Here is a 19,058-nt window from a genome sequence, read left to right on the forward strand (position 1 = left end):
GGCACAACCACAAATCACTAAACTTCACTGGTCTTTGGGAGCAGCATAAGATAAGGCAATTCACCAACTATTAAACTCAAATGTCAAAGGCACACTATAATTTAATTTTGGATATCTTAAGATATTTTGCTTGAAAGAAACTTTGGAAAACATTATTTCAATGTTTGTACTTACAGAAAAGTTGAATGATACATTAAGGCACTTTTTTTTTCTTTCATTAGAACAATGTCACTGAAATGAGACAACGAACTTTATGAAGGACTCAACAGCTATAGCTCTGTTCATATGGTCTTTCCACAAGGGATAATAACTCATAAAGTTCTTTGAATTCCTGGAACACTTCTCACTTTTCTCAGGAAAGTCAAAAGACCTAAAGAAAGTGTTAATAAAGTAGTAATTGCTCAAAAATTAATTTAAAACTTTTTTTAAGAGTTGGAGCAAATCACATAAACTATTAAACACAACCACAAAATGCTCCCTCACCCCAACCCACTACAGGTATGGGGTGGACTGAAGAAGGTACAAATAGAGGGAAGTCATGAGCACATAATCAATATCTTTCTAGTTGGATTTTTTGTTTCAATGGCAATGCATTGCATGAAAAAAATACAATGCAAATAAGGCCTGTAGACAGGTTTTACCTTCTTATGCAGGTTTAAATGAAACAAGAATGTTCAGGTGCAGACCAGGATTTTCTTTTTAACCCTGATTGTATAAAAGTATAGTTTCTAGCTTAAAAGCCTCTGAATTACAAACAACCTTAAAATTGGGAATAAGATTATCTGGTCTGTACAGCTACACAGGCTAAAGTAATTTTCAAGAAGATTCTTTCAAAATTCATATGATAAATATTAATTGAGTAGCTATTAATTGTTAGGCTGTCCTACACATTGGGTATCCATATAACATTGTAGGGCAGACATAGTAAAAAGAAATCAATGAATTCATTATTTTAAACTGAAATTTATATAGGAAACAAAAAGAAGACTCTGATAAATAATGAATGTAATATCAATATTTTTCTGTCCAAAATCACTTGAAGGACATAAGTAACTCCTCACAAGTATTCATGGCTCATTATGGCAGTAACTTTTAAACTAATTATTGGTAGAACCACATGACCTTGGGATTCACTGGGCTCATGTTAAAAACAAAAACAAAACTAAGATCAAAGATGATAACATATGCTATATGAAGTGCAAACATTAATAATTTCTATAGAAAAGTGGTTAACACATGATTTGTAAACTTTAACTACAACATCCATTCCTGATAGTTTGCAAATTGTTTCAACAATATGTAGTCAAAATTGCATAGTAAGTGAACTCTTTCCAATTTCACAACTGAATTCAACGGAGAAGTTATTCACAAAAGAAAAAAGTTTGAATAAAATAAACACAGTTTAGAATTTTCACTTATCAACTATGAAAGATAGAGCTAGACATTTCATACCATGAAATTTTACCAACTGCTCTAACAACTTTTGTACTCAGAGTTTTAAAAAGTTTTTGTAGAGAGGGAGAAAGTTGATATATTCTCAAACCCTAAACTAAAATGAAACTGAATCGAGAAATGAACATAATAGAAAAAATGTAAATGTCTTCTGAGATTACCTAAATGCTGCACATATTTTAAGAAGCAGTCTGTATTTTGTGAATAAACTGAGTTGCCTCATATGTGCAATGTTTGTTTTCATTCCAGATGGCTCATATACTAACTAATTTAAGTAGGAAAGAATGCTAAATTCACAGCTCGCTGGGGTTCTACCCCAGTGTAGGGATAGAATAAACAGGCACAATATGCCAAGTGAATTATATATAACAACCTTGGTTAATCATAAATTTATAGATATTCTGAAACCTGAACTTACGTGAGTATATCAAATGGTAAACCTCACCAATCAAAACTCTGCACACTCTTGCTATGGAAAATAAGGAGAAAACCTAAGAGGAGAGCAGAAGATGAGAGAGGAAGGAAAGAAAAAATAGCCATACCACAACATAAGAAACAAGTGAAAGAAAGAAGAGAAATAAGTGAAACAGTAAAGCACAACATTAATTCCAACATTTCTATCTTTAAGGAAGTGATATATAAAAGAAAACAAAAATTTGTAGTCTGGAAACCTAATATGAAAAAAAGTTTATACATTAATAGCTGTGTAATCTTAAATATGTTATTTAACTTTTTCACATCATAATTTAATCATTCGTGCACTAGGCATTATTTGAAGAATTTTTGAAGACTCATCTCCTAAATACACCAACAAGCCCTGTGTGATGCTAGGTTGCTTTGTTCTATTTTGCCATATAGCATATACATTTTAACACTGAAAATTAATATTCAACACTAGTGTTGTTTGTATATGAAGAAATGAGTTTGATGTAATCAGTCAAGACTTGGTCAGAAGGGTAGTAGTTCACTCTGGCCAGTTTTACATCTCACTTTCCATGGTCAGGCCAAAAATGGGGGCAGTCCAGCATCAAAGCAATTGCTCAAATTTGGAAATGTGGCAATGTTAAGAGAGGCTTAAAAGCATATATATTGATTAACAGCATGATTTTAAGATGTAAAATCTAGCATTAATGAGGCTAATATACCACTACATATTAAATTTTTATGTTGGAGGTAAAAAGTAGCTTTATATTAGCATATGTATTTTGTTTTCAGGCCCTTGAGAACAATGGGGCTTATTTATAAAATCTCTATTCATTTCAATAAATTATGCATGAATTTTAATCAGTTCACAAATGAACAAGTAATCGTTCTGCAGCAATATTAATATTCTTCATAACAATACACAACCAGACCCAGAAGTGAGGTGCGAATAAATCCCAGTTGTACAGGAGGTATCAACTGAAGCATGCAATCCCCAAAATATAAGATAAACTTTGCCGATGTTACCAATTAACTTTCAATTAATGACTTACATTCATTATTCTAGAACTGAACCTATTATAAAACCCGAATTATATATTCAAATTGTTTTGTTTTTATTTCAAATAATTTTTAAAAGTGTCTTGAAATCAAGCAAATCATTATGACAAAATACTCCCATTCAGTTATTCCTATTATAATGTTATTTTACAAACACATATGTGACTTAGCAAAATTCAGTTTACTAACAAAATGCAGAATAAGAAATAGAAGCCATAAATCCAGGAAAAGTCAGCAACAAAGTAAATGTCAAGGCAAAAAATACTTCTACATTTAATTTCCCAATTAGATAAATTAAATACCTCTCAATCCTACCTCCTTCCTAAGGGTTTTATTTGTCAATGGGGCCTTGACATAAAGTATCGTAGGATTAGTCCTACCACTACAGAAGGAGGCAATGATATTACATTATTCTCCTATGGCTGCTGCAACAAATTACTACAGACTTGGTGGCTTAAAACAACAGAGATTCTCTCCAAGTCCTGGAAGCCAGAAATCTGAAATCAGTACCACTCGGTCAAAATCAAGCTGTCAGAAGGCCGTACTTCCTATAAAGGCTCTAGGAGAAAATCAGTTGATTGAGTCTTCTAACTTCTGGTGGTGCTGGTATCCTGTCTTGTGGCCACATCCCTCCAAATTCCTTTCATTTGTTCACATTGCCTTCTCCTCTCCTGTCTGTAGTCAAATCTCCCTCTGCCTTCCATATGGATATGGATGCTTGTGATTGCAGTTAGGGCCCATATGTATAATCCAGCATCTTCTCACCATTTCAACATCCTTAACTTAATCACACCTGCAAACATCATTTTTCCATATAAGGAACATTACAGGTTCCAAGGATTAGAATCCATTTGGGGGGCATTTTTCAGCCTACCACAGACATGGACTATGATCTCATCCTTCCTCCTGCCAGATATTTCAACTCCACTTTTTCTCCAGTTGGTAGGAAGCTTGTGAGCAGAAAACACTTCACCTACAAAAGTTTCTGAGCTGGGTCCAGAGTAGCAGATTATTTAAAAGTTAATAATTTATATATATATATATCATATTTTTCTCTTTTTCTTTTTTTCTTTTTTTCTTTTTTTTTTGAGACGGAGTCTCATCTGTTACCCAGGCTGGAGTGCAATGGAGCGGTCTCGGCTCACTGCAACTTCTGCCTCCTGGGTTCAAGCTACTCTCCTGCCTCAGCCTCCCAAATAGCCGGGACTACAGGTGCACGCCACCACACCCGGCTAATTTTTGTATTTTTTAGTAGAGACGGGGTTTCGCTATATTGGCCAGGCTGGTCTCAAACTCCTGACCTTGCGATCCTCCCACCTCGGCCTCCCAAAGTGCTGGGATTACAGGTGTGAGCCACCACACCTGGCCCATATTTTTCTTTTTACTATTTTTTGTAAAAGGGAAAAACAGAGATGATGAAAATTATGTTTTACAGGAGTCCACTGCTCTATTAACACATTCAACACTAGAATGTTTGCCCTGCAGATGGAATTTTTTTTATTTGTTACCATTTGTTTACTTAAATGAAAGAATCACTTTGAAGTCAGTTTTACTCTGTTCCTTTATAATTTCCCTCACTAAAATTTTTATCCAGTTCTAGTTCCTGTTAGACAACAAATTCACAGTGCTTCTCATTGTTTAATTTTCTTCCCCATCACCTACTAGAAGTGCAAGTAAATGGACATGAGGGAGGCTAAGGGGAAGAAGAAAGACATCATTGGACCATCTAATTCAGGCATTTATCAGCTACCCTACAACAATTTTAAATGCTTTTAAATTATGTCAACAAGTTGGTAACATAATTTAATAAATTCTTGAGCATTTCAAGAAACTTAATATTACTGATGAATAGAAAGATGACCTTTGCTCCCATAACAAACAGAAAGCAGGTTATTCATATTTAGAAGCAATTTATTTGGACATTTAATATCATATGTATAACAACACAATTTAACTTTTCCTTAGATGTTAAAATAAGAAGTGTACATTTGAAAATTTTAGATTTAATAAGGTTTCTCCTACACTGCCAGTTTAAAAACTGCAACCCAGATATATTTATGAGAATTCTTTCATGATTTCACACTGTTATTTTTCTGATACTTCAAATTTTCAGTTCTCACAAGTTCCTTAGGCAGCCAAACAACTCATCATAAATTTAGCTCATATTTTAGCTCACAATGCAGTCAGCAAATTCTATAAATTTTTTAATCTAAATTACTATTAAGTTTTATTTACTTTGTACACTGATAGAATTAAGTTAAATTTGTTTTTATTATGTTAAAATCTATTCTTAAACCCATCAATTCAAGTGATAGATACCTTTTTTTTTTTTTTTTTTTTTTTTGACAGAGTCTCGCTCTGTTATCCAGGCTGGAGTGCAGTGGTGTGATCTTGGCTCACCATAACCTTGGCCTCCCAGGGTCAAGCAATTCTCCTGCCTCTGCCTCCCAGGTAGCTGGGATTACAGATACTTGCCACCACGCCTGGCTAATTTTTGTATTTTTAGTAGAGATGGGGTTTTACCCTGTTGGCCAGGCTGGTCTGAAACTCCTGACCGCAGGTGATCTGCCCACCTCAGCCTCCCAAAGTGCTGGGATTACAGTTGTGAGCCACCAGGCCTGGCCTGGAGACCTTTTTCAAATCATATTACTCAGGTGGCTCATAAGCTTGTACTGGTCAAATAAAGTTAATGCTAAGACACCACAAAGTTTGGATGTTGGCTGACCTGAGGCCCCTATGCCAGTACCTATGTAGGTATCAATCAGAAGGAGCTACCACTCTCTACTACCATCTGTATGAAAATTTGATAGGTGTCTGCATATAGCTATGATGAACTAAAGAAAGAGTGTGTACTGTGCCCCAATGCCTATGCTTACAATATTTCACACGAGTAACTTCTGAGAACCATGAAATAAGCGCACATGATTTCACAGTGGTAAGTAGGTAGAAAACTTTAGATAAAAGGGGAAAAAAGAATTACAAATAATAAAGTATCTATTTAATGGGATATTATATATGTTTGTTTATACTATATTTTTATTACTGTTAATTATATTCAGCTAAACAGAGTTTCTTCATTCTCTCCCAGTGGCTCCCTACTGGGGGCAATTATTCAAAAGCCAGGCATAGAAAGACAAATACTACATGATCTCACTTATATGTGAAATCTAAAAAGCTTGAACTCATAGAAGCAGAGAGTAGAATGGTGGTTACCAGGGGCACCGGGGCAGGGCAGGGCAGGGCAGGGAGTTTGTAGGGAAATGGAGAGATGTTCAAAGTGTACAGAATTTGTTCAGATGAATAAGTTTTGGAGATCTACTATAACTATAATATAGGTAAGTATAATTAATAATAATTTATTATATATGTCAACATTTCTATGAGAGTAGATATTAAATATTCTCACCACAAATAAATGGTGAGATGATAAATATATGTTAATTAGCTTGATAATTATTTCAAATTGTATACATATACCAAAAGACCACATTGTACAACTTAAATATGTTCAATTTTATTTGTTAATCATAACTTAATAAATCTGAAGCGAAAAAAAAAATCTGTAGTCCAAAACAATAATAGGTTCTTCTGGAACAGCTCAACAATGTAGAAAATAATTTTAACAATGCTGAAAATAATAAATTCACCACTTATCCCTACCTAAAACTATATCACTTATATTTCCATTTTTCAAAAGGGCAATGGAGCAGAATTTTGAGGAGGAGAGTGCAAGCTCTGTAGCTGTGGCAGTGATCATTTATTCACACTGGCTTGACTGTGGCCAGGGAAACACAGGGAAATGGGCATGTGACTACACGAATTGCTCATAGGCAAGTGAACTGATAACAATATTTTTGGAAAATAATTTATGTATCAAGAAATAGATATGTGTAAAGTAATAACACTTTGGGAAATTTATCATAAGGAGATACTTTCAGTCTTTGCTTAAAAGTAAAGTAAAAACTTGATCAAAATAATCAGTGATGGGAAAATAGGAGGTAAATCATGGTGTAACTTCTCAACAGAACACAAGTTATAAAGATTATTAGTTTTCACTTTCAAAAGTAAAAAGCATATCCCTGAAAAAACAAAATCAGCAACCACCAAAAGAAGAAGAAAATATACCAAAAAGTTAATAGCAGTGACCAGGGAACTCCAGGACCATGAGTGACTTAGCTTTTCCTTTTATCCTTGTTTTTCAATACAATTTGTTATGTGCCCACAAAACATTCTCATCATTACATTCCCAGTGTTTCTTTTAGCACCTGACAATTTTCAATACTATTATTATAGAATGAATGACTGCCTTAAGAATGCCACAAAGAAAAAAAGTTACCCATGCCACCGTAAGAAAAACTTATCAGCTGGGAGCAGTGGCTCATGCTTGTTATCCTAGCATTTTAGGAGGCTGAGGAGGGCAAATCGCTTGAGCCCAGGAGTTTGAGACCAGCCTGCACAACATGGTGAAACCCCATCTTCACAAAAAATACAGAAATTAGCCAGGTGTGGTGGCAGCTGTGGTCCCAGCTACTCGGGAGGCTGAGATGGGAAGATCACCTGAGCCTGGGAAAGTTGAAGCTGTAGTGAACCAGGATCACGCTACTGCACTCCAGTGTGGGCAACAGAATGAGACCCTATATCAGAAAAGGAAAGGAAAGGAGAGGAGAGGAGAGGAGAGGGGAGGGGAGGGGAGGGGAGGGAGGAAGCGGGGAGGGGAGGGGATGGAGAAAGGGAGGAAGAGAAGAAAGGAGAAAGGGAGAGGGGGAAGGAGGGAAGGAAGGAAGGAAGGAAAAAACTACGTAAATACTACCTATTCCACATTTTAAAATGTACACTTCAATGTAAGAATCGACACTTGGAGAACACAATACCCAAACTTTATTTATTTACTTATTTAATTTTCAGGTGTTAACATTAAGCCCTTAAAAAGTAAGATTTAACATCTCACACTCTGAACGATGTAGCGAGCCAAATGCCCTGACACTGATACATAGCACCTACAAATTGTTACTCTTGAATTAAAAGAGTTAGTTGACTGGAACAAAAGAACACATTCTAAGCAACTGCTTAGTGACCAAGTGGAATCAAATGATTTATCCAGCTTGTAAAAAAAAAAAAAAAAAAAGGCACAGCTACAATTCTAGCATTAATTTTTTTTGCCTTTTCGACAAATCACATCGATTAAAATGTTTTAAGTATTTTCCATGTGAAGAAAACACTCCGATTTATATATTTTAAAACTAATTCGAATACACAAGATCAATAAGAAATTGTATATAATTGTACTAATACTTGTGTGTGTGTGTGTCCCTTGAACAAAAATTTAATTCAGGGTAGGAGAAAATTCTGATGCTAAATATGCTGCTCTTCATATTCAACAATGATTTTGTCTCTCAAGTCCCCGTGTGATATGTATTCAGTTTTTGAAGTGCAAGATCTGTAGAATTACAGTATTTAATGTCTATGACATGGCCCTTTCCTGCTGCCTAAAGTGCTGAAATAAGAAGAATCATTTCAGCAATGAAACTGCAAATTTTGCATACTGAATTTTATATCCTATGCATTACCATGGCGTTTTATTCACCTTGATTTGAAAACATTGCTGCAATAACTTTATTACCTGCTTGAAATAAAAAGGCACAGCTGCAGCATACTGTTTTAGATGTCAGCAGAAACTAAAACAAGGTTAGGTTCATATTTAGGGTGGATGAAAAGGTGATGGAATTTTAAAAAGTAAGTTTATGTGTCCTTTAGCTCATAATCAAACTATAGGGAAACTAAAAAATAGCGTCTCATTTTGTCCAAAACCACTCTCTTCATTAATATCCATGTAGTGAATTGGTTTAGAATGATAAATCGCAATAATATATATATTATTATTATTTTTTGGAAACGGAGTCTTGCTCTGTCGCCCAGGCTAGCGTGCAGTGGTGTGATCTCAGCTCACTGCAAGCTCCACCTCCCGGGTTCACGCCATTCTCCTGCCTCAGCCTCCCGAGTAGCTGGGATTACAGGTGCGTGCCACTATGCCCGGCTAATTTTTCTGTATTTTTCATAGAGACGGGGTTTCACCGTGTTAGCCAGGATGGTCTCGATCTCCTGACCTCGAGATCCACCCGCCTCAGCCTTCCAAAGTGCTGGGATTACAGGCGTGAGCCACCGCGCCCGGCCAATTATCGCAATAATTTTAACAACTTTACAAAAGCCTCTCTCGGTACTACAGTCAACATGGTGGCAAACCATGTTATGATGAAAGTTATGAATCCCTATGAATGACTCATAAGCTAATAAATACAGCAGATTTTTCTCATGGTCATTTAATACCTCATTTCAGCTTTGTCAGAGGTCAAACTGTTCATAGTATTTCAAGAAAAGAACATCCAGTTGATTCCAGGAATAACAATCAAGTCAGCAATAAAACTAGGAAAGCCTTTAACTCTGTTCAGTTCACTGAAGTCTAGGGCCATAAACAGGTGATCACCTCACCATATCATCAGTCACCTTTAAGAACTAGGAGACTTTTTAAAAAATATATGGTTGGAGAAAGGAAGGGAACTGTGTTTGTCAATGGCAATATATGTCCCAGTTACTTGTTGAATATGCCTAGATTATATAGTACTGGTTATTATTCCATTCTAGATTATAGGCAAAAGGACTGGGAGTACAATAACACTATGCACATTCATTTTATGTTAATACATATTAAGACACAATGGCTGAATCTGGTAAACAAGATATCAATTTAAAAAAAAACCTACTGCAAAATCTCTATAATGAGAATATAATCTCTATTTATAGATGTGTGTGTGTGTAATATACATATATGCAGATACATACACATATATAAATATATGTGATATGTATATATAATTTAAAAAATTATTAAAAATATCCTGAATCTTCCACATCTAGAATATAAATACATTTGTAAAATGTCATCAGCCTAAATTCCAAATTTTAAGAAATTTTAAACCTATGTAATTAGATTTTTTTGACGCTTAGTTGTAACGAAACCTAATCTAAGTTTGCCAACTTACTCCCCAGGTCTAAACACTCCGTTGTGATGAGTCTTTGTAACATACAACGTACAAGCATATTATAAATACATACTTTGTAATCATTTCAAGTCAATACCAAATAGCGAAGTTAATATTAAGTACATGAAACCAACAACTGATGACCATTTTAAAATGTAATGACTCAGACCTGCAATAAATCAGGAGACACTACTTGCATCCTCCACTCAATGACCCTGGTTTCCAGTCAGGTAAAATGCAAGACTTTATTTACCCTAAGTTAATCAGGGGAATTATTATCTACCTATTATTTCTACATATCTATGTAGGGTACAGAGTCACGATGACTTGTCCAGGCGTATCCCTGTATGTACAACTAATATATTTACTTTTTTATGAAAAAGGAATTGTGATGGCATAGTAAAACTAGTGGAACAAGACCTCAGTCATATATAAAATTCCACTAGATAACAGGATTGATGTATGTACTACTAACTCCAAAGCAGTCATAGTTATAAGCCTCTCTTTGGATCAAAAAAACATAAATCTTCAGAGACTTATTTAAAGATCTTCATAGCAAAGAAAATTTGTCATTAGCTTATATAGATCCAACTAAGTTTTATAACGTAAAAATTCCCAATATATATTTATTCAGGGACATCAAATGATATTAATTAGCAATTGTCGAAAATAGCCTCAATTTTGGAATTAAACAAAAAACAATCGTGTCTTATTGGATTAAGAGATACAGAACTTTTAAGGAGAAATGAGTTCACTACATGGAGTCACTGACTTTACGTAAGCTATCCTGATGGCAATGATATAAAAACGTCAGGTAGACATGACCTGGGAACCAGAGGACAGGTTATTACGTACTTCTAATAAGTCTTTCAACTAAGAAAGGCAGGTTTTCATGGGCAATTGGAGAATATGTAGGCTTAATGATGGGGGAAGAAAAAAGAGAACGCAGTAAAAGCAGATCTATCAATATGGTTACTATAAGGACTTCTGAAAAAATATTTTAATCATCTAATTCTATTACCATTCCTTTAGGGGCCAAAATACCTGTCCTCAATAATCAAAGTGCTATCAAAATCACCACACCTAGTTTTATAAATAGATGGAAGCTGAAGGTTGGCAATAATTATAGACTCATCTGATAAAATAACAAGTTAATAATATTTTTAAGATGCTTAACCATGTAAAAATAGTTACCTGTTCAAAGACATTTTATACCAGTGTGACAGCCAAGCCAGCAAAAGACCTTTTATTTCAACTCCCCTTGAACACACTCACTTTCACACCTTAATGGGGCATGTGACATTCATAGTATCAAAATAAGTCATATCATCCAAAATATGAAATACTGGGAGTCCTAGTTCTATAATCCAACATGCACAGCAAGAGAAATTTCTAGACAAGTAAAATAATTTCTAGAGCACAAGTAATGCAATTACACAGCTAAGGAGTTGGGTTCTTCTTTCACAGCTACTGTTCCTAAGTAACAAGAAAGCTTCCTAGTCTACTTTGATAAATACCATGCCTTTAAAAAATAAGGACATAAAAGGGCTACCAATCCAGACTATTCACATACCCTTCTCTGTAAATTTCAAATTCCCTATCCTTTTCCACACTCAGCCAGGTCAGCTGAAAATTTGCTGGAGAAAAGAACCATAAGACATAAAATGGCACTAATATTTTCATAGATATTGAAGATTCTTGAAAATATTAACTCAATCAGTGGATGTAAGATGAATAAAGAATTGAGAAAGGAAGGCTACTATTTTAAACATTATAGAGAAAAGAAGAAGGTACCACGTTTCTTTGGTATGAAATTTTGTAAAATGATGCACTAATGTAAGTTGATAGCTGAGAGATCTCCATATTGTAACTGAAGGGTATCAATTCCTGCTCCAGCGCCATACAATTACATTTTTAAATCTCTTTTGTTTTTTCTTTTTTTTTTTTGGCTTAAAAAATTTACTTTAAGTTCAGGATACATGTGCAGAACATGCAGGTTTGTTACATAGGTATACATGTGCCATGGTGGTTTGCTGCACCTATCAACCTGTCATCTGGGTTTTAAGCCCCTCATGCATTAGCTATCTTTAAATGTCTATGTCCAGGTTTTAAATTAAAAGTCTGACATTGAACAAATGTCAAGATACTAAACTTGGAAATTAATCAGAGAAGTATACCAGATGTATCATTACTATACAGCATAATAATTTGCTTAAACTATAAAGGCACTAATTTGTACCTGGATATTTTGAAATCTACTTTCAAAAGTTATTTTATTTTAATATATAAATGCAAATTATGTTAAACAGAGATATAAATGTACTCATTGTATATTTTCTTCTTTATAAAATCAATGTCAATTATGTGAGGAAAAAGAGATCAATGGTTAAGACTGTGCTCTCTAAACCAAGGTGTCCCCTAGGTGATATTCAAATTACACTCAGAATGGCTGGGGAGGGGGGACAATCAAACTATACTAGATAGATTTTTGTGACTATTACGGTAGATAACAAAAAGAACATGAAATAAAGGCACAGAATAACATTAGTCACTGCAATGGTCTGAAAATGCGCTACAAATTCTCTGATAGCACTCGCATTGAGAGGCTGGATCCCCTTCAATCCAGAGAGACCTCATGCCTGCCTCAACAAGTAGAGCGCAGAGGAAGTGATGTAATGAGACCTAGAACACTTGTTCTAGGTGCCACCATTTCCAATTTTCAATTAGCCAGTGGCATTATCCCAATTCAAGTGCCAGACTTGTGCCAGACGATTCTAGCCTCCAGGAGCTTAAATTACCTTTAGCTGTTCAATTTGAGACTCTCAGCTCGGGACCCAAATATCATACTGGAGTGATCTATACATATCACCCAAATTTATAGTCCACAGAAGCTGTGAGCACTATAAAATGGTTATTGTTTTATGCCACTAAGTTTTATGGTGTTTTATCATGCAGCAGGTGATAAATGGAACTCTAAGTCTTATTAAGACAGCTGAAAGTAAACTTCCGAGAAAGATGCAAACTTCCTAAAATAAAATGCACTGCCCTTTCATGATCTGTCCCCTGCTCATCTGTCCAGCCTCATGTGTTATCACTCTTCAAGTCCAATTATATGTTCACATTTAACAACTTGTGTTTTCCATGGGAAACTCTTCTCTTAAAATCATCCCACCTTGAGTTGAACAATGAGAACACATGGACACAGGGAGGGGAACATCACACACCATGGCCTGTTGTGGGGGTAGGGGGCTAGGGGAGGGATAGCATTAGGAGAATTACCTAATGTAGGTGATGGGTTGATGGGTGCAGCAAACCACCATGGCATGTGTATACCTATGTAACAAAACTGCACATTCTGCACAAGTACCCCAGAACTTAAAGTATAATAATAATAAAAAAATCATTCCACCTTTACCCTATACTTCCTAGAGTGTCTTTTTGCCATTTATACACTTAGCAAAGTTATCTATCTTCAAATTTCAGTTCAGTTATTACTGACTCTGAAAACCTTTCTCACTACACTCTCTTCAGCCTGAAATAAATGCACTTTTTCTGGTAAGAGATTTACCTATATTTTTTGCCTCTCTCTTCACTTACTGACTTTCTTGAAGGCAAGGACTGTATATTGTTTGCCTTTGAATTACATTTATGTCTTCAGTGCAATCAATATTTGTTGAATGAATGCACTGATGAACAAATAAAAGAATTAACATAAGAAGATAATTAGAAATGGAAAGCAAGATAATGTCAACTGTTGGTGAAGATGTGAAACTTTATGCTTGCAAGGTGGAGTATAAATTGTATGAGAAATTAAGAAAATTTTTTGCCAGTACCTCCTTGAGCTGAAAATCAGCACACCCTATGACCTAGCAATTCCGCTTTCAGGTATGTGCTACCCCAAAATGATCCCATCTGTTCCTGAAAAGTCATATAGTAGTATATTCAAATACTGCTATTGTAAATAGCTCAAGGTGAAAAAGAACCAAATGTCTATCATCAGAAAAATGAATAAATTGTGGCACAGTCACACAACAAGATTTCATAACAATGATGTTCTATGATGCATAGCTACATGCAGCAATACGGATTTCACAAACTTAATGCTGAATGAGAGAAACCAGATAAGAGTATAAACTATTCATATGTAAGATGCCATATACCTGTTACTTATTAATGTTATAAACCAAGAACAGTGGTTACTCTGGGGGAAGAGGTTATTAACTAGAATGGAATGAGGTAGCACTTCTGGGGTGCTGGTAATATTCAACAAGCTATACATTTATCAAACTATATGTTTAATATACACTTTTCCATATGCCTACAATATACCAAGGAAGGAAGGAAGGGAGGGAGGGAAGGAGGGAGGGTGGGAGGGAGGGAGGGAGGGAGGGAGGGAGGGAAAGGGTAGGGAAAGGGAGGAAACAAACTAAACTCTTAACCAGAAAATCCACTGACTCCCACAAGGGCCAACCCCCACAAGGGCCACTAAGTACAAGTGGAATCTCATCCTGAGATTTAACATTTAAAGTCAGCATGTACGGCAAAATCTAATTCCTTCAAAATTTCTCTTGAAAATTCCTAAATCAATCACAAACATGGGCATCTATGTTTTTCCTTAAATGCTTCAATGTGCCAGATCTTTTGACTTCTAAAGCAAGAGAATCCCCGAAATCAAAAGAAACATGAAGAATAGCCATCTGCAAAAGTTTAGGCATTCAAATGTTTCTGCCTATGAGATGGATCAAGTATAGGTTAGAAGGAGCAGTGGAGTTCTACAGCCATCTTTGTATGTTACATATATTGTGATGTGATTTACCACATAAAGGCATCAAGTAAACTTTTTTCTGCTTTCTAACTACAAGTTCTTCAGAATTACTTATTTGAATTCATCTATATATGATAGTTCATACATTTCCCAGAGCATCTCTCTATTATGAGAATATATTTCTTTTATGTAACATTATACTGGAATCATGCCAAGTTAGGTCTTTAATGTCTTGATATTATTTGTACTCTGATTGCATTGCCACTGTTAGTTCAGAGAAAAATTCTGAACTCATCTAATAACATCTCTCTAGGTAAGGTAAGCAAATGTAGAAATGGAGCTACTCTGCAAATGAGTCATTTGAAAAGGGGATTTAGCTCATGATTTGACTTTTATCACGAAGAGACATTTAGATTACATCCCTGCTTAAGATACAAAAATAGAGTAAACTTCCTCCACAGCATACATTTAAAGGTTTCTAGGCCAGGCAGAGGGCTCACACCTATTATCATAGCAATTTGAGAGTCTGAGGCAGGAGGATCACTTAAGGCCAGGCATTCAAGACCAGCCTGGGGAACACAGCAAGACTCCTGACTCTATGAAATATAAAGATAAAATTAAAAATAGCCAGTGTGGTGGTGCTCAGCTATAGTCTTAGCTACTTGGGAGGCTGAGGTGAGATTGCTTGTATCTGGGAGGCTGAGGCTGTAGTGAACCAGTCTAGGTGACAGAGAGAGAACCAGTCTAGGTGACAGAGAGAGACCCTGTTAAAAGTAAAATACATAAATAAAAGTTTTCTAATGCTATTTTATCAAGCTGAAAATGAGAAGTCAATGGAGTGGTCTGAAAAAGAAAAAAAGAGAGAGAGAGAGAGAAGAAGAAGAAGAAGAAGGATGAGGAGGAGGGGGGGAGGAGGAGGAGGGGGGAGGAGGAGGGGGGCAGGAGGAGGGGGGAGGAGGAGGAGGGGGAGGAGGAGGAGAGGGAGGAAGAGGAGGGGGAGGAGGAGGAGAGGGAGGAAGAGGAGGGGGAGGAGGAGGAGTAAGGAGGGAGGGAGGGAGGGAGGGGAAGGGAAGGGACAGAGAGTCCAAAATTTTCATTGGACTTAATCAAAGATGATTGGGACATTAAAAGATCCTACCTTACTGAGCCTACCCTGGAAGGTGTTTTTAATTTTCATATTAATTAAAAATAGGTGCTTATGGACTTTCTTTGATTACTAAGCACTATGACTTTAAAAGAGGATAGGCTATTAAATTCTACGTAATTTATTTTTTCTACAAACAGGAAAGTGCTGAAACTCAAAGAATCTCATGATATTATTAAAGACATTGAAAACACTTCCAAAATTTTCTTAGCGCTACAAAGGCAATTCATAATTCTTGACATAAAATCCAAGAAAAATGTTCAGGGAAGAGGAGAAGAAAAATGCAAGAGCAATAGCAGAATAATTTCTTAACTTTTAATAAACCACGCTTATGCCAGGCTCTGCCTAGATTCTAACAAAGCCATACTGAAATCAAGGTTGAGTGCACATCCATGCACATGTGAGTGTGCATGAGTGTGTGCGTATGTTTACAGTAGTACATCAGAATCTAAAAAAAGGACATGTGTGGCAGTCCTAAATAGTTTCAAATATAAACTACATTTGATTTAGAAAGGAACACACGTCTCCTGTTCCTGTATTGAGAATCTGCTATAAAATGATAGGTTTGGCCAGGTGTGACGGCTCATGCGTGTAATCTCAGCACTTTGGGAGGCTGAGATGGGAGGACTGCTTGAAGCCAGGATTTCAAGAATAGCCTGGGAAACATAGTGAGACCCCATCTCTATTAAAAAATATATATATTTTACTAAATTAAATTTTAAAAATTAAAAATATTAAATAAAATGGTAGGTAATAACTATCATGCTACTTGTTAGGGCAGGAATCAGTTAAAAATAGCAGTCAAGCAACTTAAAGGAAATGCATTATTTCTAGAGACAAGATAATGATCCCAGTAACACAGCAGTGTTTCAAGAATCATTGAAATTTAAGGGGTAAATCTCACAAATCTGTTTCTTATTCATATTTATGTAAAACTTGCTTCAAGTAGCAAGACTAGTATTAATAAAATTAATAATAATCTTATTAGTTGGAGTATCACTACCAATGAGTATGGAAAGTGAAGAAATTGATATATAGGCCCTGGAAAATGGACGAATAAAAGCAGATGCCATCTGTGGCACTTAAGGAGAGGAACGAAGGCAGAGAGTGAATTCAGCACCTTCCACTGAAATATCCAGGTTCTCACACTGGGACTGACTAGGCAAACAGCTCGACCCACGGAAAATGAAGAAAAGCAGAGTGGGGCGATGGCCCACTTCGGGGAGACATGAAGCCAAAGGAAGCCCCACTCCCACCCAGGGGAAGCGGTGAGGAATTATGTAACCCTGCCCGGGGAAACCATGCTTCTCCCGTAAATATTTGGAACCTGCAGATCAGGAGATCCCCTTGTAAGTTCAGGCTACTAGGGCCTTGGGTCCAATACACAGAGCTGTGTGATGTCCCAGCAGAGCAACCACTTTAGTACACACAGAGACTCAGGAGTTTTGTATACTCTGGACCTGGGATTCCCAGGGAGGGTCACTACATACTCCTAGGAGCGGGGCTGAATACAGGGAGCCAAGCAGTGTTGTTCTGCAGGCCCCACTTCGAGGGCACTTCACAAGTTAAGACCAACTGGCTTGGAATTCCAGCCAGACAGTGCTGACAGGCTGACAGGCTCCGTCCACCTAAGAAGGACGGAGTTCCCCAGGGAAGGGGTGGTTGCCATCTCTGTGGTTCAGTCAACTCAATTTGAATTTGAAACAGAATCCCTGGATAGACCAATGACAAATTCTGAAATTGAGGCACTAATAAATAGCCTACAAACCAAAACAAAGCCCAGGATCAGATGGATTGACAGCTGAATTCTACCAGAGGTACAAAGAAGAGCTGGTACCATTTCTACGGAAACTAATCCAAAAAATTGAGAAGGAGGGATTCTTCCCTACCTCTTTGTATAAGGCCAGCATCATCCTAAATACCAAAACTTGACAGAGATACAACAGACAAAAGAAAACTTCAGGCCAACATCCTTAATGAACATTGACGCAAAAATCCTCAACAAAATACTGTTAAACAGAATCTAGCAGCATATCAAAAAGCTTATCCACCATGATCAAGTTGGCTTCTTCCCCGGGATGCAAGGTTGGTTCAACATACACAAATAAATAAATGTGATGCATCACATAAACAGAACTAAAGACAAAAAAAAAAAAACAAAAAACAAAAGCACATGATTATCGCAATAGATGCAGAAAAGGACTTCAATGGAATTCAATATCTCTTCAGGTTAAAAACTCTCAATAAACTAATGGAAAAGACTTCAAAACAGTAACAGCCATATATGACAAACCCACAGGCAAAATCGGCAATATCATGCTGATTGGGCAAAAGCTGGAAGTATTCCCCTTGAAAACCAGTACAAGACAAGGACGCCATCTCTCACCACTGCTATTCAACATAGTATTGAAAGTTCTGGCCAGGGCAATCAGGCAAGACAAAGAAATAAAGAGTATTTGAATAGGAAGAGAGGAAGTTGAATTATCTTTATCTGCAGATGACATGATCCTATACCTAGAAAACCCCATCGCCTCAGCCTAAAAGCTTCTTAAGCTGATAAGCAACTTCAGCAAAGTCTCAGGATAATCAATGTGAAAAAATTGCTAGCAGTCCTATACCCCAACAACAGGCAAGCACAGAGCCAAATTCTGAGTAAACTCCCATTCACAATTGCTACAAAGAAAATAAAATGCCTAGAAATACAGCTAACAAGGGAAGTGGAAGACCTCTTCAAGGAAAACTATAAACCACTCCTCCAAGAAATCAGAAAGGACACAAACAAATGGGAAACATTCCATGCTTACGGACAGGAAGAATCAATGTCATGAAAATGGCCATACTGCCTAAAGTAATTTATAGATTCAATAGCATTCCCATTAGACTACTATTGATGTTCCTCATAAAATTAGAAAAAAACTATTTTAAAATTCATATGGAACCAAAAAAGATCCTAAATAGCCAAGACAATCCAAAGCAAAATGAACAAAGCTGGAGGCATCATACTACCCAACTTCTAGCTATGGTATAAGGCTACAGTAACCAAAACAGCATAGTATTGATACAAGAACAAACACATAGACCAGTGGAACAGAAAAGAGAATTCAAAAATAAGACTATCCACCTACAACCATCTGATCTTTGACAAACCTGAAAAAACAAGCAATGGGGAGAGGATTCC

General features: G+C 36.3%; 1 protein-coding gene across 5 annotated transcripts in view; it reads right to left on the bottom strand.

Annotated features, from left to right (window-relative positions):
• PTPRK (protein tyrosine phosphatase receptor type K) overlaps nt 1–19,058 on the bottom strand; it is a 560,471-nt gene that overhangs the window by 222,844 nt on the left and 318,569 nt on the right. The window lies entirely within an intron of this gene.

Source organism: Gorilla gorilla, chromosome 5 (genome assembly GCF_029281585.2).
Source record: "Gorilla gorilla gorilla isolate KB3781 chromosome 5, NHGRI_mGorGor1-v2.1_pri, whole genome shotgun sequence".
In the NCBI taxonomy this organism is placed as follows: domain Eukaryota; kingdom Metazoa; phylum Chordata; class Mammalia; order Primates; family Hominidae; genus Gorilla; species Gorilla gorilla.